General features: G+C 38.1%; 1 protein-coding gene across 3 annotated transcripts in view; it reads left to right on the top strand.

Annotated features, from left to right (window-relative positions):
• Positions 1–22,787, top strand: part of LOC117418540 (uncharacterized) — a 133,276-nt gene that overhangs the window by 29,708 nt on the left and 80,781 nt on the right. The window lies entirely within an intron of this gene.

Here is a 22,787-nt window from a genome sequence, read left to right as displayed (position 1 = left end):
CTCTTGAACCAGGGTTGGGCAACTCCAGTCCTGAAGGGCCATTCTGCACCAGGTTTAAAAGATGTAATGAAATAATGAACTGATTTGGGAACTTGATGGGAGGATAATTGGTAAAATTAAACCATTTAGAACATGGTTTGAGCAAAGACCTGGTCTGGAAGGGTCAGAGCTGCCCATCCAGGCCTGAAACCTTATCCATACCTTAGTCTATTTTCAATTTCCATTTTCATTTTATTATTGATAACAGCAGCAGCATTTCCGGTCAAGATCATTGTTCCATGTCTTGAATTATTAAATTGAACCAATGAAACCCCTGACCTAGGTCCTAAAGCTCTTCATTATTTAACTATACCTACAAAACCTGCAAGGCACTGCCAAGACTGGCCTTGACAAACCTCTCTATTAGAACAATCAGCTGTTGGTAAGATCTGCAATAGCTTAACATTTTTGTCAATTTTAACGCCAAAGGCAAAACTGTGTGTGCCTCTCATACTTTGCATAGCAGCCTAGTGTAAACACATGTGGATTACAACTTTTAAAAAGTGCACAAACTGTTTCCACCACATACTGTTTAGCTAGCAGGATGTAATGGAAGTCTTTTTTGTTACCCGTAATTGACATTGATACTTGTCCAAAGGTTTCTGAAATCAACAGTGTCAAGTTAAGAGTTAAATAATTATGCAGTTTCTAGTAATATTTCTGTCGTCTCTCTCTCTCTCTCTCTCTCTCTCTCTCTCTCTCTCTCTCTCTCTCTCTCTCTCTCTCTCTCTCTCTCTCTCTATATATATATATATATATATATATATATATATATATATATATATACAGTGCCTTGCGAAAGTATTCGGCCCCCTTGAACTTTGCGACCTTTTGCCACATTTCAGGCTTCAAACATAAAGATATGAAACTGTAATTTTTTGTGAAGAATCAACAACAAGTGGGACACAATCATGAAGTGGAACGAAATTTATTGGATATTTCAAACTTTTTTAACAAATAAAGAACTGAAAAATTGGGCGTGCAAAATTATTCAGCCCCTTTACTTTCAGTGCAGCAAACTCTCTCCAGAAGTTCAGTGAGGATCTCTGAATGATCCAATGTTGACCTAAATGACTAATGATGATAAATAGAATCCACCTGTGTGTAATCAAGTCTCCGTATAAATGCACCTGCACTGTGATAGTCTCAGAGGTCCGTTTAAAGCGCAGAGAGCATCATGAAGAACAAGGAACACACCAGGCAGGTCCGAGATACTGTTGTGGAGAAGTTTAAAGCCGGATTTGGATACAAAAAGATTTCCCAAGCTTTAAACATCCCAAGGAGCACTGTGCAAGCGATAATATTGAAATGGAAGGAGTATCAGACCACTGCAAATCTACCAAGACCTGGCCGTCCCTCTAAACTTTCAGCTCATACAAGGAGAAGACTGATCAGAGATGCAGCCAAGAGGCCCATGATCACTCTGGATGAACTGCAGAGATCTACAGCTGAGGTGGGAGACTCTGTCCATAGGACAACAATCAGTCGTATACTGCACAAATCTGGCCTTTATGGAAGAGTGGCAAGAAGAAAGCCATTTCTTAAAGATATCCATAAAAAGCGTCGTTTACAGTTTGCCACAAGCCACCTGGGAGACACACCAAACATGTGGAAGAAGGTGCTCTGGTCAGATGAAACCAAAATCGAACTTTTTGGCAACAATGCAAAACGTTATGTTTGGCGTAAAAGCAACACAGCTCATCACCCTGAACACACCATCCCCACTGTCAAACATGGTGGTGGCAGCATCATGGTTTGGGCCTGCTTTTCTTCAGCAGGGACAGGGAAGATGGTTAAAATTGATGGGAAGATGGATGGAGCCAAATACAGGACCATTCTGGAAGAAAACCTGATGGAGTCTGCAAAAGACCCGAGACTGGGACGGAGATTTGTCTTCCAACAAGACAATGATCCAAAACATAAAGCAAAATCTACAATGGAATGGTTCACAAATAAACATATCCAGGTGTTAGAATGGCCAAGTCAAAGTCCAGACCTGAATCCAATCGAGAATCTGTGGAAAGAACTGAAAACTGCTGTTCACAAATGCTCTCCATCCAACCTCACTGAGCTCGAGCTGTTTTGCAAGGAGGAATGGGCAAAAATTTCAGTCTCTCGATGTGCAAAACTGATAGAGACATACCCCAAGCGACTTACAGCTGTAATCGCAGCAAAAGGTGGCGCTACAAAGTATTAACTTAAGGGGGCTGAATAATTTTGCACGCCCTATTTTTCAGTTTTTTATTTGTTAAAAAAGTTTGAAATATCCAATAAATTTCGTTCCACTTCATGATTGTGTCCCACTTGTTGTTGATTCTTCACAAAAAATTACAGTTTCATATCTTTATGTTTGAAGCCTGAAATGTGGCAAAAGGTCGCAAAGTTCAAGGGGGCCGAATACTTTCGCAAGGCACTGTATATATATATATTAGCTCAAAGAGCCAGCTGCCCAACGTTTCGATATGTTGTACATATCTTTCTCAAGGGAGCCTGTGTTTGAATATATATACACAGACGTGCTCAAATTTGTTGGTACCCTTACAGCTCCTTGAAATAATGCTTCATTCCTCCTGAAAAGTGATGAAATTAAAAGCTATTTTATCATGTATACTTGCATGCCTTTGGTATGTCATAGAATAAAGCAAAGAAGCTGTGAAAAGAGATGAATTATTGCTTATTCTACAAAGATATTCTAAAATGGCCTGGACACATTTGTTGGTACCCCTTAGAAAAGATAATAAATAATTGGATTATAGTGATATTTCAAACTAATTAGTTTCTTTAATTAGTATCACACATGTCTCCAATCTTGTAATCAGTCATTCAGCCTATTTAAATGGAGAAAAGTAGTCACTGTGCTGTTTGGTATCATTGTGTGCACCACACTGAACATGGACCAGAGAAAGCAAAGGAGAGAGTTGTCTGAGGAGATCAGAAAGAAAATAATAGACAAGCATGGTAAATGTAAAGGCTACAAGACCATCTCCAAGCAGCTTGATGTTCCTGTGACAACAGTTGCAAATATTATTAAGAAGTTTAAGGTCCATGGAACTGTAGCCAACCTCCCTGGGCGCGGCCGCAAGAGGATAATCGACCCCAGATTGAACAGAAGGATAGTGCGAATGATAGAAAAAGAACCAAGGATAACTGCCAAAGAGATACAAGCTGAACTCCAAGGTGAAGGTACGTCAGTTTCTGATCGCACCATCCGTCGCTTTTTGAGCGAATTGTGGGCTCCATGGAAGAAGACCCAGGAGGACTCCATTTTGAAAGAAAAACATAAAAAAGCCAGACTGGAATTTGCTAAAATGCATATTGACAAGCCACAATCCTTCTGGGAGAATGTCCTTTGGACAGATGAGTCAAAACTGGAGCATTTTGGCAAGTCACATCTGCTCTATGTTCACAGACGAAAAAATGAAGCTTTCAAAGAAAAGAACACCATACCTACAGTGAAACATGGAGGAGGCTCGGTTATGTTTTGGGGCTGCTTTGCTGCGCCTAGCACAGGGTGCCTTGAATCTGTGCAGGGCACAATGAAATCTCAAAACTATCAAGGCATTCTGGAGCGAAACGTACTGCCCAGTGTCAGAAAGCTTTGTCTCAGTCGTAGGTCATGGGTCCTCCAACAGGATAATGACCCAAAACACACAGCTAAAAGCACCCAAGAATGGATAAGAACAAAACATTGGACTATTCTGAAGTGGCCTTCTATGAGTCCTGATCTGAATCCTATCGAACATCTATGGAAAGAGCTGAAACTTGCAGTCTGGAGAAGGCACCCATCAAACCTGAGACAGCTGGAGCAGGTTGCTCAGGAAGAGTGGGCCAAACTACCTGTTAACAGGTGCAGAAGTCTCATTGAGAGCTACAGAAAATGTTTGATTGCAGTGATTGCCTCTAAAGGTTGTGCAACAAAATATTAGGATAGCGGTCCCATCATTTTTGTCCATGCCATTTTCATTTGTTTTATTATTTACAATATTATGTTGAATAAAAAATAAAAAGCAAAGTCTGATTTCTATTAAACATGGAATAAACAATGGTGGATGCCAATTACTTTTGTCAGTTTCAAGTTATTTCTGAGAAAATTGTGCATTCTTCGTTTTTTGTGGAGGGGTACCAACAAATTTGAGCACGTCTGTGTGTATATATATATATATATATATATATATATATATATATATATATATATATATATATATATATATTTTTTTTTTTTTTTTTGTGAGTTATAGTCAACATATGAAACAGTTTATGTATACAACAATAAAAACTGCCAAGTTTTGAAGTCTCGCCAGATGTTTAATTTCATTGATTTTTATCAGACATTAGTTTACACACATGATTAAAATTGAGTTATAATGACCAAGGAGTTTGGCAGCTTTAGGGGTATTTGACTTTTTTTATTGCAGTTGTTTTGAAAATATTTAAATTTTCCAGATACCCAACCACCTTTACAGTCTTAATTGCTTCATGTTAAAGCTGTTTTGAAATAGCAGTAACATTAATGTTTTTTTTAAAGGTTTTCCAAGACCTGTCCAAATTTACAATCTGATATGCTGTAATGTAGTGTTTTCTCTCTAATTATTGACAGCACATATAATGCAAATAATTACGTCTACAGGGGTTGAACAAAAAATCGGAAGCATGTTCTGTAACCCTGTCAGTAACGCCAGGTCCACCATGGGCTGCCACTCCAGGACGCTACATTTTGTATCCATAACTTAAACAGTCAATAGTGCTGAATTCAGAAATACTAAAAGGAACTCAAATTCAGTGACAAACATTTTGACTAGATGTCTTTTACAATGTCTTCACGTTTGAGGTGTTAGGTGTTAGCCTTAATGTGTACATAGCAGTGCGTGCATAGATTAAGGCAATTTATTTATGGTCAATATGTCTTTACAGTCTTTTCCATATACATGTCACATTAATTTATAAAAAGTGATGGAAGGCTTCTTATAGCTTTTCTTGTTGGTTACAAACATCTCAATATATTACATGTTTTCACACTGATTAATACTGATATTTAAACATTAAGGAAGTGAACAATCCTACCAAACAACTGCTATCGACCCTTTATCAATGTTTGTCAGATCTACTGTCCTCTGGGCATGTAACTGGGAGATGCAGCTTTCATATTTTACAAAATACATTTCAGGGATATCTTTTTGTTTTATTTATTGTTTCCTAAAATGAATTCCTTCTTTCCAATAGCATTGGACGAAATTATGAATAAATAGCATAGAGACATCATTTGTTTTAAGCACTTGGACAGGAAACAACTCAAATGCAGTTTACAGCTAATTGTGTTAAGTGAAAAATAAACTGCACTTTTTGTAACTGGGCCAATTAGCCGTTAATATTCTCCCAGTTGTTATGAAATCATGTGCTTCTATTCTCATGTAACTCTAGTGAGCCCCCTAGCTAAACTGAAGGGAAATCCCAGCTAAACTGAATGGAAACATCACTCCAAGAGTCACACACTGCACTCAACAAAGTCAGGGGCACTGAGTTGCCATGCTATACCTGCCATTTTTTCAAAAGCTGTAGAAATAAAAGATAGCTAATCAAGGATTAAATCACAACCAGAGGTGTTCTAATATAGTGCTTAGTTGTCATTAAAGGTATAGTCCCAACACCCTGCCCTTTTCATTTCTAATACATCACTTTGAATGTCATCTGGAGGTGCAGCACTATTGGGCAGTCCTGTCCGTCATGTTGGTCCACATGTATTAGTCTCCTCCGTTTTCTTTGCTGGCCACGTTTTAAAATTTTAGTTCATGTCACATTTAAAAGGACAGCTTATGTATGATTTTGAGACTTTTTTTTTACTTTGTTGGCCATGATGTATTTATTATGAAGACTTATGCAGAATGCCATCAGAGACAGTTGCATTTCTTTACAGGGGATATATATATATATATATATATATATATATATATATTATTTATATTTCTTTACAGGGGAAATTATATATATATATAATATATTTCTTTACAGGGGAAATTATATATATATATATATATATATATATATATATATATATATATATATATATATATATATATATATATAATATAATATATTTCTTTTACCTTTTTTTCTATTGTATAATGTTTAAAATCATTCTTGGTGTTCTGAATTATGCTTAATCTTCCATTACCTGAGCCTGTAGACTGCTAGTTGCCAGCTCCATATGATTAAAATCCAGTAATGGAGCAATGGAACTCAAAACCAGTCAGAATGATTACGAACACCGTAAAACGATAAATGTATTTGAAGCTACTTACCTTAAGTGCTGACAGGAAGGCTAAATAGTTGACCATTACCATTAAACAATTACTAGTACTGAACACTTAAGAGAAAAAAAATACTTATACTTACAGTATGTGGTGAATAATTATGTTTATTATAGATTATAGACCAACAACGTCAAGTTCAGCAGTTCAGCTATTGACCCTAGATGATGTCACTGTATGTATTTGCTCATTTTCAACAGCGATGGCCTAGATCCTTTAATTGAAAATCTAAATCTAATCTGTGGGTCATAATGGTTTATTATACAATACTACCATTAATCAAACAACAGGGAGAAAAAAAGATAATCTAAAACATTCTTAATTTTATTTTAATTACAACCAAACTCAACACAAAAGAATCACATTTTTAAAACTATGTTGTAGACTGACATACAAAAACAAAAAAGCATTAGCACAGATGTCTGAAATCTCAGAGGCTGTGAAGAATACTGCCGTGTGTGTGTGTGTTCTGGAAAGCAATGTACATTTAAAAAAAACAAAAAAAAAAAGCAGATTCAGAACAAAAATTGTGGCCTGTTTAAAAGCCCCCTGAGGACTTGAGATGAACACCCCTGGTCTTAAACAAATTATAGGCTTCAGGAAATAGGGAAGCTGTAAATTTGTTGAGAACATACCTCCTGTGAGTACAAATTGCACCTTGCTCTTTGGAAACGCAATGCCGTACACAGGAGACCGGCATTGCAAGGTGTATCTCCTTGTGCCTGGGCAAGTAATGACTTGCGTTTTCAGCTGCTTCTTGGTAAGGGCCTAAGTAATTGGAATCAGTTATTCAAAACATCTCTAAATGTGATTTAAATGGTGAGGATTTAATAACAGAGAAGGAAACCATTAAAGAGGTACATGCAGGGAAGAAGGGAATTTCGTTTTGAGGAAAGACGAGGGGGGAAAATAAAGCAATTACTCATTGTAAAGGCCAAGAACAGGACTCCTATGGTCACAGAGACATCAAATCTGTCAGCAATTAGTGGAATCTTAGGAGGCAAAGCCATGGTGGACAATGAATAAAGGGTTAGCAATTATAGGACCTGATAAAGTAGCCTGTTTTCTTCTTTTTCTTCCCCTAAACAGTAGGTTAACCACTCATTCTTTTCTTTGTCACTTGTTGCAGATGTTAAGAGGGTCTCCTTTACTTTCAATACTGTTTCTTGTTGTAGTTTTACTGTATTGTTTGCCCGAATAGACTGAATCAACCATTCATTTTACGGAGAATAAAATGCTTCTTGGTCTAATGTTATTGCACTGGAAGCAGTGCCTTGAAAGAGTTTATCCCATTGTTTTTTTTAAGATATTTATACAGGGTGGTAGCCCTTTTAAAATGCATGCTCAATTACAAAGAGGCCCTTTGCTTCGGGGAAAGGGTCGTGTTTTAAGGGCTGGGCTCAGGGATTAACAGGCTGTGCTATTCAATAAGTACCATGGGGTTTTTAAATGTCTGCAAAGTGGCCTTAACTTTGGCTGGCTGACCTGTTAAACTAAAGGGCAGCTTCATAAAGAAATACTTTATATCATCCCTAATGTTACATGGCTTACCTGTTTAACATCATGTTAAATGTGTTATGCATTATAATTCTACAATTATCTCATTATAAAGTGAATTGGGGAAGAATATTAGTGTTGCTCTGAAGCCCGGAAGCTTATGCAAAGCTGGTATATTTCCCCAGTTTCAACTTTTGATGTATCTTTGATAAAGGATTTTTGTTTTTTTCCAGGAATAGTTAGCAATATGGCAAATACTGTAAAGCCATAAATATTTGCAAGCCTTTTATTATGAGTTTTTCGCATATGAAAAATAAAACGCAAACATTTTTGGCACGAATATCAAATTCCATTAACAATACATACTTCGTATATATCGCAGCACACCGCCAACATTTCTGGAGCAAAATAGGTTTTATGGGTGTGGTTCACCAAATATTGTGGTCGCAAATATTTATGGCTTTACAGTAATCATCTAAGCAATAACAACATATATTTTTACACAATATAATAAGATATTAGGAAAGAAATAGAATTATAAAAATCTTTTCAGCACCTTTGGTGGGAGTTCTCGTCATTTTACTGTCTCTCCTAACCTACCAATGATGGGAGTCTTAACATTTATACATTATTTAAAATAAAAGTTATTACTGAGAGAAACCTCCCAAAAAAGGTAATTTTGACAAAAAATACACAGCCTCTTTCTGGTCAAATTAGGGCCCTTTATGATTTGGGAAATTGGGAAATTGTGATCTCATGAGATGTCACTGAAAATAAAGGTATAGGACACAGGGTTACAATAAAGATCTGTAAGAGAACAGCTGAAATATATACTGGCTGAAATCTGTATTTCATCACTGAGTGTTTTCTCATGATTCTGTAATCTATAATTGATGTTGTGTGGTTGTACAATGCTTCAACTAAGATTTTGATAGAACAATGTAAACAAGCTATGTTTACAGCGAAACAGCAGGAGAGGTAGTGCTCTATCTAGCTTGTCCGTGAAAAAGTTAAACAGCAGAGTCTTCACTTACCTTGCATGGGGCAGGTCTGTGTTTTTTTTCCTAGTTCCCCTTTTGCATAAGACTTAAACCCTCTGGTCTATGGATGACCCATGAAGTGATCTGCTTGTTGGCAGTGCAGTATTATCCGGGGTGACGGTTCAACTTTATAACTGATTTCAGACCTTTTTTTGTTACTTTCTGTGTGAGATTTTGTTAACCTAATAATTGCACTTAGGTCTTCGCCTGCCCTAGAATTTGTAAGCTTCAATGCCTAGAGTACACACTGTGCATTCAGATCTGTACATATGTTGTTGGGAAACATTTACCTCATCCCCAGCACTTTCAGCTTGTTTTGTAAATCCTTCTTTCATCCTTGTAGTATTAATCCCACCTCTTTTATGTGCTCCCCCCCAGACTACTTCGCACAGGGCCTACAAAATGAAAAGCAAGTTTCATTTTGATACAAGTGCTTTCATGCTTCTTACAAAAGATTCTCCAAGTGTTCTTTGGGGTATACGAATTATCCTACTGGTTCCCAATTTTTCTTTAAGTCTTCAGTTGAAGAGGAGAGAAGCATGTCAGATTCAGTGGTTCCTTATTTAGCCATCTATGACCATCAGAAACAAGAGTGTTTTCAGATCAGAGCCGTAACTTGGTATTTTAGCGCCCGGGGCGAACAAGAATATATATACTTTTTTCAACTTTATATGAGTTAGGATATGTATATGTATAATTATATATAATATGTAATCTCTGTTGATATTGTGAGCTGTTATAATGAAGCTAGCAGGAATTACAATATTTAGTTTGATTTTGTTAGTGTACATACTGTATATTATTTTGTACCTTAACAGCCCCCGTAGCTAGAGAGAAGAGAGAATGCTGGGAGACAGTATTTTTTAGGAGGCAACGTGCGCTTGTATTTTTCTTCCTATTGAGAGTGGCATTTTTGTTTTCAGACATTTATATTAATTACCTGGCAATATTGTGGATCATTGTTTTAACTACGGCAATATAATATATATATATATATATATATATATATATATATATATATATATATATATATATATATATATATATATATACACACACACACACACACACACACACACACACACACACACACACACACAGTATGTGTGTGTGTGTGTGTATATCTATATATAGGGGTTGTAGGGAGATATGCAAATAAAGCATTACAACAGCCAATCAAATTGCGTGAAAGTTGCCTAACGGCTTCTACATTCACAGCGTTTTAAAAGTCAAAATACAGTAGCTGCATACATGTTTCGCCCTTTTTGGGGCTCATCAGTACAGCTCAACTGTATTTTGATTTCAGAAAGGCTCAGGAGAGTAAGTAAAAACAAGTAGCTTTCGAGTTAAGGTGAGAGAAAGCAATAAATTTAAAAACAAATGGGTTGTAGGGAGATATGCAAATAAGGCAAATAAAGCATTACAAGAGCCAATCAAATCGCGTGAAAGTATATATATATATATATATATATATATATATATATATATATATATATATATATATATATATATTTATATATTTGTATGCTGCAAGCAACAATACTGGATGACGATCGTACATAAGGGCTTTATAGTGCACTACTCAATTGTATGTGCGTTACTATCAGCATTGATCAAACTGTGGATTACAGGAGCAAATTTTTTTGTTTGTTTTGTTTGTGAAGACGCTCAGCACGGGTGTATTGCATCAGCCAGCACTGAATACTATAGATGAAACAGAACCACGTCAGCATTTCGAATTTTGCTTGGGCCTACACTGCAGTACTGTTCGTGAAACAAGCTTTCTGTTTAAACTATTTTTTTTTTTTTTATTCTCATGGACTGTGGTAAGAGTAATGTGAACATTCTACAAACTGCAACTGGTAACCTGCACAAAGTGAGCACAGGAAGAGCCACCCACTCCTGCTGTACAGTTTAAGGCTATTCTACCTCCACATTGTACTGGTGATGGAAGTGAATGTTTCTATCAATGGGTCTGCCGTTTCCAAGTGTGCTGTGAAACCATGACTGGTACAGGGAAAGAACAACTTGCGAAACTTTTACCATCTAGGTTGGCAGGAGCTGCATTCAGTTATTGGGACAGTCTTTCAGATTCTGTAAAGAATAGCTATGATGAGGTATGTAAGAGTATGCAGTCTGTTTTTGGACAAAAGCAGGTGCTTAGAACTTTTCAGACATACTTAAATGCCAGACCATGCAAACCCAATGAGCAACTTGAAGTTTACGCTGCTGAATTAAGATGCCTAGTACAACAGTCTTTCCCTGAATATGGAGAAGTAGCTACAGCAGGGGAAACTTTCAGACGTTTTATTGCTGGACTTGACCCTGTGTTGCAAGCTAAAATCTACAAATTTGGATCTACCACGCTAGAAGAAACACTTAAAATTGCATGCTAGTGTGAGTGAGCATTCACAACATTTAAACAGAGTAGAGCAATTTAATTTAGTAGAGCATTTAAACATTTAAAGTAGAGCAATTTCAGTCTGAGAACTTCACTGAGGCATTCCTTCTCGGATCACAGCAAGAAACACACTCACAGTAAAGCAAGCTATGCATACTCACCTGACCGGAATAGCAGTTCTGCCTCACACAAGAGAACACCATCTTTTGAGAGGGACCGGAATGATGACCCCAGCCGTTACTACAGTGACCATCAACGCCCATCTACATGATGCACGAGAGGAGCAGTTTTACACCAGAGGCTGAAGTCCAACACACAGTGACCGTGACTACTACAGCATGTCCACTCGAAGTCCAAGCCCACGTGATAGGTATGAGCAGCCAGACTACAGACGCGAGGAGAGACCTCCACAGTATCACTGTGACCGTCACAACAGATCCAGTCGGAATCCCAGCCCATGTGACCGGTATGAGCAACCAGAGCACAGATGTGAAGAGCGCTCCCAGCAGTACTACTGTCGTTCACGTACTACAACAACAATAAAGGCAAGTACATTTTTCTGAATTACAAAGTTTGGGAAACTGGCATTAGCTGGAGATGGGGGCCAGTTTCCAGCTACCCTGTCAGAGGCCCAACCTCAACCCTCTGACCAATCTCGGCTGTCACCTTCCACTTTTGAATTCTTCAGAGTCCTCACCTTTCTGTTGCAATGTAACCACTCGATCTCCTGTTACCGTACCGCCACTAATAGAAATTATTGATGCAGCATCTGTTAGTTATTCTATTAAAGGAGGGACAACATTGTATGGATTCCATGGCATCCTGGACTCTCACATACAGCTAGAGGGTGACCTTGCAGTTGCCCGTAGCCTCTCATCAGTGGAAAACGGTCTTACAGTAGTTCACCTGCTCAACCGGACCCACCATGATGTGCAATTACCACGGGACACTCAGGTAGGCCAGTTCTATGCTGTCCGTAACTTGCCTTCGGATCTCTACCAACCTATAGACTGTACACTGGCAAATATAACTACAAGCACAACTACATCTACTGTCAGCTTAGCCAATGTACACATTGACAAAGACAGCCTCACTACAGCTCAGCATTCGCTAGTTAATCAATTCCTAGCCGACAACCACGACATATTCAGCTCCAGTCCTACTGACTATGGCAGAACTGATCTAATTAAACATCAGATACGTACTGAATCTGAATCTCCTGTCAGACAGCATGCGTATCGCACCTCGCCACCAGTACGTGAAGAAATCAACGACCAGGTCCAAAAGTTATTGGATGCTGATTTGATTGAGCCTGCACAGTCCATGGTACTCTCCAGTGCTATTAATCAAGAAAAAGGACAGGTCATACAGATTTTGTACTGACTACAGAAAACTGAATTCCGTTACCATCAGGGATGCCCACCCCTTACCACGGGTTGATGATAGCCTGGATGCTTTATCTGGTGCCACTCTGTTTAGCACACTCAAAAGACTGCGTTTACCACCGGCGATGGGTTATACCATTTTAAGGTCATGCCCATGGGTTTAACAAATGCACCACCGACATTCCAGCGTTTAGTAGAGTTAGTGTTACGTGGCCTCCATTGGTCCAAAACATTAGTCTACCTGGATGACATTATTGTCTTTAGTAAGACATTTGAAAACCACCTCAGAAGCCTTCAAGAAGTGTTCTGCAGGCTCCGTCAGGCTGGGTTCAAGCTCCATCCTAAGAAATGTCAGCTGTTTCAAACATCTGTGCTGTTTTTGGGACATGTTGTTTCACAGTTGGGCGTTCATCCAGACCCTGCAATTACAGCCAAAGTACTTTGATGGCCTCGACCAACTACTGCCACAGAGGTAAGAGCTTTTATTGGTCTCTGTTCGTACTACAGACGTTTTTTTCGCGGCTTTGCTCAAAAAGCTGTTCCACTTTACACATTTACATGGAATGAGCAATGTGAAGATGCCTTCGGCTTCTTTCAACAGGCACTGTCAGAACCACCAATACTTACCTACCCAGACTTCAAGAAACCGTTTATACTATACACAGATGCATCACACAATGCAGCTCAAGAACGGGAAGGTGTTGAAAAAGTTGTCACCTATGCGAGCCACGTGTTAACAAACGCAGAACGCAAGTGGTCCACCTTTGACAGAGAATGGTGGGCTTTAGAGTGGTCACTAAGATGCTTTTGCCATTATCTATCTGGACTTCCTTTCACCATTGTGACTGACCATCATCCATTAGTTGGTTTACGGAAGCTACCAACTGAGCATGACCCGATGGGAAGACGAGCATGATGGGCTCTGGAGCTAGACATATATAACTGGGTCATCAAGCACCGAGCAGGAAAGTCATGCCAACGCAGATTCTCTCTCTCTCGTCGTCCAAGAAATGTCAAGGAAGTACCTACAAACATGGACACGATGGCACGTGTAATTACAGCTCTGCTGACTCCAGAAGCAACAGACACTGAGGAAGTGCTGCTTGTTCAAAACTTAGTTGACCTGTCTCAGACACTGGCTGTTGATCTGCTAGGCCATCAAAAGGAAGATGTCATACTGTCCCAGGTTCGAGAATGGTTAACCCAAGGAAGAAGACTGCCTCTCAGAAAACGTGCAACACAACTCAAAGTGTTATGGAGACAGTTTCCTAAGATTTGCCTGCAGTCTGAGGTATTGTGCAGGCGCTATCGCAACAGACCTGGCCAAGGTTTCACCTACCAGATCCTTGTTCCTGAACTGTTAATACCTCGGGTTCTGCAATATCTACATGGACACCAAACAGTTGGCCATTTAGGTAATAAAAAGACACTAGCTCGAGCACAGGACCATTTTTACTGGTCATTTATGGCAAGAGATATTGAACATTATTGCCAGCAATATGTAGCATGCCAGTCCAGAGCCATGCCTGTACCAAACAATCGAGCTCCACTTCAAACTGTTCAAGCCTGCCGACCTTTTTAAAAAGTTGCTGCTGACATCACTGAACTGCCAATAACTCAGACTGGTTACTGGTACATCTTGGTCATTCAAGACCACTTAACGAAGTATGTAAATCTGCACCCAATGACAGATCAGCGTGCAGTCACTGTGGCAAAGTGCATCTTTGAGCAATATGTGCGAGACCATAGAGCTCCAGAATACCTTCATACTGATCAAGGACGACAGTTTGAAGCCGACCTGATTAGAGAACTGTGTTCCCTCCTGGGCATCAATAAGACGAGAACTTTGTCATATCACCCTCAAGGTGATGGATTAATTGAGCGTTTTAATCGCACCTTAAAAGACCAACAAGCTAAATGTTTGTATGACAAGCAGGAGTCATGGGACAGCCACCTGAACCAAATACAATTAGCCTACAACAGTAGTGTGCATACGAGCACGGGCTACACACTTTTCTTTATGGTATACGGACACAAAGTTCATTTACCTGTGCATTTTGTTATTCTCCCTCCCAGAAGCTCCATCTACAGCTTCGTCAGGGACACCTTTGTGACCTCTGTTTGCCGTAAATTACAAAAACAGCGTACCAGACATTGCAGGAACACCGTGAACAAACTCATCTGCGACAGAAAGCACAGCACGACAAGAAAATCAGATACTTACCTTATCAAAAAGGAGACCATGTCTGGCTGAGTTACCCAGCCAACTCGAGAAGAAAATTGGCACCACGTTGGAAAGGTCCTTTTGTTGTCGTACAGCCTCTACAACCGCAGGATCAAGAGGTGTGTCCTGTACCACATCAGAGACAGACACTTTCCACGTCATGATGTAGCCAACCCAGTGACGAATGCACCCCCCCCCCCCCCCCCCCCCCCCCAGTATCTTGAGCCTGTTCAGCCACAGGGACCTGCCTGCAACGGCCAAACCTTGTCCCCATACCCCAATTCTCACTATTTTTGTTTTTCAGGCAACAGAGGCTGGAGTACCATTCCACCCAAGGCAACCACTCACCAATAAGTTGCTGTGCCACCTGTACTACCTGTCACAACGCCTGTGCCACCTGTTGCCGCTGATTCTGCTCACAACCCTCTACAAAAAAGAGCCAAAATGGCGAATGCAGACCAGCAGTAAAACAACTGAAACTGAAAATAATATTATCCTGCCGCGCAAGATATTGAGTATTTATTTATGTATTTATTTATTTATTTATTTATTTATTTATTTCTTTATTATTCAAAAAGAAGAAACTTGCGAATACTGTATTGGTAAAAAAAAAAAAAAAAAAAAGACAATACAAAACAAACGAATGACTACAGCGAAATAATTGTCTATTGTTTTAACACACACACAGAAACAAAGAAAACATAGACAAACTAATAGTAAGAATACAAAAATAATGGTAATATTGACACGACACCTAAATAGGAATCAGATGCGGGCAGGTCATTAAGATTACTTTCGCCTCCGTCCATCTCCTTCCGGAAAACATTTTCAAAACAGGACATAAAATAAAAATTGATATAATAAAAATAACAGTAAAAAATAAATAATGGGGATCTCAGATGTCTGTTCATTATCTTGTCTCAATCGTCATCTCCTGCCCTGCATCTCCACGCAATCAAACACACACACACACAGCAGGGGGGGGGGGACATTCCGAAGTTTTTTATAAAAAACGGATTTAACAGGGTTTTTTTTTTTTTTAAATAACAATTTAAAAATTTAAAGACGACTAGTTTTTCCCAGTTTTAGCTTTCATATAAATTTGTAGATCAGCACTCTTGGACATGTGGAAGATATAGACACATGAAATAGTTAAGTGCCAATACCATTCCCCATTGAACACGGCTGTAATGGAGGTGTGTCCCACCCACCGCAGGCCTAAACCAATTACATGGGGACATTCACGGCTGTGACCCAATGAACAAGATTTGTGATTGGACAGTTGAGATATGACAAGGAATGTCATCATGACTATAGTCATGAGTCATAGGGTTTACAAATGTGTCCTTTTATTTTATTTTTTTTAAACTAAGTCATTTTTCCGCCCCCCACTGCTTGCACCCTGGGTGGCTGCCCCGCTCGCAGATAATAAACAGTAATCAAATAAGAATAAGAAAAAAATGTCATAGTTCAGTGTCCTTTGTCTCCCTTTTTTGAGACACAATGCTGCTGCCCAATGCGTGGTATTTGTTTTGTCCTGTGGAATGAAGGCTATATTGTGACTTGTTTCACTTCTAACTTGAGCCAGATTCCTCACCTAGGAACTCGGAAGACATTTTCTAGCCTAGTCCAGAGAGATTTACTGTATGCTGAAAAACACTGGGGAAAACACTGGGGCCTGTATCCTAATGGGAATTACAGCTGATGAAAACACCCCAAAAACACTTTCCCAATTATCCAACACTTTCATTATTACATTTTTGTTCCAAGAACTAGTTAATATACTTGTTATTGCTGTTAAAACAACAACAACAAAAAAACATATTCAATTGAGATTATTGTGAGGTCATTAGAAGGTGTGATAATGCTTTCTGAGTAAGGCCCATGGTGTCATGTTCTGTGCGAACATCTTAGTATAGTATTGGTGCCCTCTATGTGTAGATGTTAAGAACATGCAGGCCAAGGGCTTTCTTTGTGGCCACTTTTCTGTCTATTGTGTTGGCACTCTCTTGCATTTGAATTGTGGTTTGTTGTAGACTTTTGTCTGTGAACACATTTTTATGGTGTTTCTGTTGGATATGATAAGTTGCGGTATTGTGAATAACCACACTTTCTTTTAATTTAAAAGAAGCTGACCTCGGTTTGTAAATTGGCCTTTAATATTGGTGCAGCATCATTTCATATTTTGTTATTAGTCAGGGTAGATGTCGTATTCCTTCGGATTTAAGACGCCCTCCAATTTAAGATGCAGCCCAAGTTCCCACCCTCAATTTGAGGAAAAAAAAAAACATCAAATAAAGTTGCATTACAGAGCATTACAGTTATGCGCTGCTTGTCATTTCCAGTCATGATTGTCGCACCTGTTTTTCTCCCTTTTTGTGACCTGTGGTATTGTTTGGCTTGTTGAAAAATCCAGGGGTATGATCAGCATTTCCAATCTGTCCAAGCTGGTAAAAAGTATGTCTTGCATTCAAAGGAATACAGTATATATATTATTAGTAATGACTTACTCTTTTGCCAAATATTTCTAAGATAGTTTGGAAACACTTGCGGATTCTACATAATTCAGAAAAATTAAAAAAAAAGTATTTCTTAAGGCCCCAGTTGTAGCATTCAAAAGAGACGCTAATTTAGGTGATATTTTAGTTCACAGTAAACATAAAAGAATAATTGACAAAATAGGTTCTACGAACATGTGCACCAGTAAATGTAAAGTGTGTAAATACATAGACAAAAGTAAAAATATAATTAAACATAAGAACACCACATATCCACTAAAAACTAATACCTACTGTAAAAATAGCAATGTCGTTTATGGAATAGCCTGTGAAAAATGTGATGAAATCAAATATGTTGGAGAGACTGGAACTACTTTATATAAAAGAATTCAGAACCACCTTTCATTAATTAGAATTAAAAAAATTAATGAACCAATAGTACAGCACTTCACCAGTCAGGGACATGACATAAATGACGTAAAGTTTGTAGTATTAGAACAGCTCAAATTAGACAATGCGACATATAGAAGAATAAAAGAAAGTAAATGGATAAATAGACTGAACACGATTATGCCAGTGGGACTCAACAGAAAAGAATGAACTAATTAACTTCAATAAATATATAACATTTAAATAAATAAACAAAATTCATTCAAAAGTTGTGCATGATGATGCGCTGGGGAGGCCAAATCTATACTGATCCTCAGAGCCGGCATTGCATGATATAATAAAAATATAAGTTTTTATAAAGTAGTGTTAATTAGAATTAATACAGATTCAAAGATTGAAGTAAAAATGATGTCACAATATATAGAACACCATTACATCATGTAAGAATAAATCATGGATTTGAATGTAAACAATAACAAGTGGTTGTCATGCTGTCAAAAACCTATAAATACCTCCAATGTTTTGATTCAAACACAGGCTCCCTTGAGAAAGATATGCACAACATATCGAAACGTTGGGCAGCTGGCTCTCTGAGCTAAAATATATATACAGACGTGCTCAAATTTGTTGGTACCCCTCCACAAAAAACGAAGAATGCACAATTTTCTCTGAAATAACTTGAAACTGACAAAAGTAATTGGCATCCACCATTGTTTATTCCATATTTAATAGAAATCCAGACTTTGCTTTTGATTTTTTATTCAACATAATATTGTAAATAAGAAAACAAATGAAAATGGCATGGACAAAAATGATGGGACCGCTAACCTAATATTTAGTTGCACAACCTTTAGACGCAATCACTGCAATCAAACGTTTTCTGTAGCTCTCAATGAGACTTCTGCACCTGTTAACAGGTAGTTTGGCCCACTCTTCCTGAGCAAACTGCTCCAGCTGTCTCAGGTTTGATGGGTGCCTTCTCCAGACTGCAAGTTTCAGCTCTTTCCATAGATGTTCGATAGGATTCAGATCAGGACTCATAGAAGGCCACTTCAGAATAGTCCAATGTTTTGTTCTTATCCATTCTTGGGTGCTTTTAGCTGTGTGTTTTGGGTCATTATCCTGTTGGAGGACCCATGACCTGCAACTGAGACAGAGCTTTCTGACACTGGGCAGTGCGTTTCGCTCCAGAATGCCTTGATAGTCTTGAGATTTCATTGTGCCCTGCACAGATTCAAGGCACCCTGTGCCAGGCGCAGCAATTCAGCCCCAAAACATAACGAGCCTCCTCCATGTTTCACTGTAGGTATGGTGTTCTTTTCTTTGAAAGCTTCATTTTTTCATCTGTGAACATAGAGCTGATGTGACTTGCCAAAAAGCTCCAGTTTTGACTCCTCTGTCCAAAGGACATTCTCCCAGAAGGATTGTGGCTTGTCAATATGCATTTTAGCAAATTCCAGTCTGGCTTTTTTATGTTTTTCTTTCAAAAGTGGAGTCCTCCTGGGTCTTCTTCCATGGAGCCCACTTTCGCTCAAAAAGCGACGGATGGTGCGATCAGAAACTGACGTACCTTCACCTTGGAGTTCAGCTTGTATCTCTTTGGCAATTATCCTTGGTTCTTTTTCTATCATTCGCACTATCCTTCTGTTCACTCTGGGGTCGATTTTCCGGGCCGCGCCCAGGGAGGTTGGCTACAGTTCCATGGACCTTAAACTTCTTAATAATATTTGCAACTGTTGTCACAGGAACATCAAGCTGCTTGGAGATGGTCTTGTAGCCTTTACCTTTACCATGCTTGTCTATTATTTTCTTTCTGATCTCCTCAGACAACTCTCTCCTTTGCTTTCTCTGGTCCATGTTCAGTGTGGTGCACACAATGATACCAAACAGCACAGTGACTACTTTTCTCAATTTAAATAGGCTGAATGACTGATTACAAGATTGGAGACATGTGTGTTAGTAATTAAAGAAACTAATTAGTTTGAAATATCACTATAATCCAATTATTTATTATCTTTTCTAAGGGGTACCAACAAATGTGTCCAGGCCATTTTAGAATATCTTTGTAGAATAAGCAATAATTCATCTCTTTTCACAGCTTCTTTGCTTTATTCTATGACATACCAAAGGCATGCAAGTATACATGATAAAAATAGCTTTTAATTTCATCACTTTTCAGGAGGAATGAAGCATTATTTCAATGAGCTGTAAGGGTACCAACAAATTTGAGCACGTCTGTGTATGTATATATATATATATATATATATATATATATAGTCAACCATGGTTAACTCGTCACCCCGCAGGGATGCCATTTTGTGTTGACTTATCCAAGGTGTCGAGTTAACCACAGGTGCACGTGAGCCATGGTATTAACATGCATATAAGTAACAGAACTCACATGTTTACAGTATTACAGCATTTACAAGTTTATTTGTAGCCAAATGTCATTATGAAAACGGTTGAAAGAACTGCAGTGAATGAATCAATTACAGTACTGTACAAACTCTTATAGTTTGATTGAAATAAAAATTAATAAAATAACTACAGCATTATTTTTATGAAAATAATCCAATCACAAATTGTGCACAAACTGTTGACTATACTTTTAGGTATTGGCTTATACTGTCTAATCTGACAACATAAATAGCAAAAGTTAACAAATGTACTTTATACAGAATTAACTTGGTGAACAACAACAATAATGAACAACTTACAGTTTCACACAGAAATCAAACATTGTCGATTGTATTGCATGCAAAAACACGCAGTTTGAAAGTTCTGCTGACAAACTTGTTATCCCGAATAGCCTGAGGATCCCATAAAACACATAATTGGATATATCGCAGACTCGAGTTGTATTTGAATCTGTATGTTCTACCTTACTGTAGTAACCCGACGATGTATTTTCAGTCTCGGATTCCATAGTTTAAAAATGAATGTGTTAATCTCCTTTTTTTTATTTGCACGCATTACAAATATAGTGGCACTCCCCGTAAAGAAGATTTTTTTTTTTTTTTTTTTTTTAATAGCTGCATTGTTTTTTGTGGGAATTGTCTTTCAAAGGTAAAGTCAAATGCCACATGCTAAATATGTAATGTGAGGTCAAATGGAAGATAAAGTGGTGAACAACACTGCTTTCTACAAACAAGAGGAACGATTTCAAAGATTATGTCAATATACCACCCACCCATTGTATGACATACTGTATATTACTTAGTCTCATTTTAATATGCAAGAAGTTTAAGTTACATCTACATCACTGTCTTGTTCCAGAAATGTGCAAATCTTTAGGACCTGGCCGAGCTGTTAACAACAAAATAATAGTAATAATTGAAATGATTCGCCAGTGGTTTGGTTTCATTTTAGTAATGATATACATTGTAATTATACTTAAACTTAATTAATAATTCTCAGTAGTTTAATACAGTTATCCACAAATACCATGCAGTCTGAACTATGTGGCAGTGCTGCTGGCTTCAACATTTCAAGGCTGACAAAATGCAAAATTCTTAAAATAGCTTTCCTTATAATTCCCAATTATACTCTACATTCATTGCCAATTACCTGTTATTAAAAAGTTAAAAAATGCAATTAAAATAGAAAACAATGTGTGCTGGTGTTCATGCTTGCTACAGTCTATTGTCTATGCATTAATTAAAAACAAAAACAGAAAAGGTTTACATTATTGCAATGATTTGTATGCAGTTTACAGAGTGTGGTGGAAGATATTCATTTTAATACAGATGAGACATACAGTGTGTGGTGTGAACACACCACGTAGTTTGTTACTACTGTATATATAGTATATGTCGTACCACTATACAAATAACTAAAGGGCCATTTATACAGACAGTAACAGACTGAGCAACACTGTACATTATATTATATACAGTCACCTCCAAAATTATTGGCACCCTTGATAAAGATGAGCAAAACAGGCTATATAAAATAAACAACACAGGTAATGTGCTATATTTTATGCTCAAATATATAGGAAAACCATATTCTTTTATTCTAATACAATTGCTCAGAGAAAAAGTTTTTTTTATTAACAAATAATACAATTTTTTTCTCAAAAAGATAGGTGTCAGAATATTGGCACCCCTAAAGATTCTTATAAATAAAATCAAACAAAATTAAATCTGCATTAACATTCTACTTCTTTAAGTTCATCTCAGTCTTAAGGAACTGTATTGTGGCCTTCCATGACTTCCTGTTTCACTGGGGTATAAAAATGAGGTAACACGCATATGAAATCCATTTGTCATCCATCACCATGGGGAAAGGCAAATAACTCACAAATGAAGAGAGACAAGTGGTTGTTGACCTTCATAAATCAGGCAATGGGTACAAAACAATAGCTAACAAACTAAATATACCCCTTACCACTATTAGGGCAATAATTAAGAAGTTCACTGGAACTGGAACAGTGGTAACCTTGCCTGGTAGAGGACGCAAGTGTATCTTGCCCCCACACACAGTGAGGCAGATGGTTTGGGAGGCAAAGAGAAATCCAAGGGCCACAGTTGGAGAATTACAGAACTTGGTTGCATCTTGGGGTCACCAAGTCTCCAAATCTACAATTAGATGCCACCTCCATGCCAATAGGCTATTTGGAAGGGTTGCCAGAAAAAAGCCTTTACTGAGAGCAACCAACAAAGCTCCTGGAATTTGCTAAAGGGCATTGGAACTTTGATTGGAACCGGGTGCTATGGTCAGGTGGATCTTTGATGTTATGGGGCTGTTTTGCTTCCACTGGTCCTGGGGCCCTTGTTAAGGTCAACATCATCATTAACTCTACCCAGTACCAGGACATTTTAGCCAAAAACCTGGTTGCCTCTGCCAGGAGGCTGAAATTTGGCCGCAAGTGGATCTTTCAGCATTTGCTCATCTTTATCAAGGGTGCCAATAATTTTGGAGGTGACTGTGTGTGTATATATAGATAGATAGATTGATTGATTGAATCCAGTCTTGTGTTTAATAACATGTAGCCTGCTGAAATGAG

This window comes from Acipenser ruthenus, chromosome 13 (assembly GCF_902713425.1).
Source record: "Acipenser ruthenus chromosome 13, fAciRut3.2 maternal haplotype, whole genome shotgun sequence".
Taxonomy (NCBI): Eukaryota; Metazoa; Chordata; class Actinopteri; order Acipenseriformes; family Acipenseridae; genus Acipenser; species Acipenser ruthenus.
The sequence above is the reverse complement of the archived record's forward strand: the minus strand, read 5'-3'. Positions and strand labels throughout refer to the sequence as shown.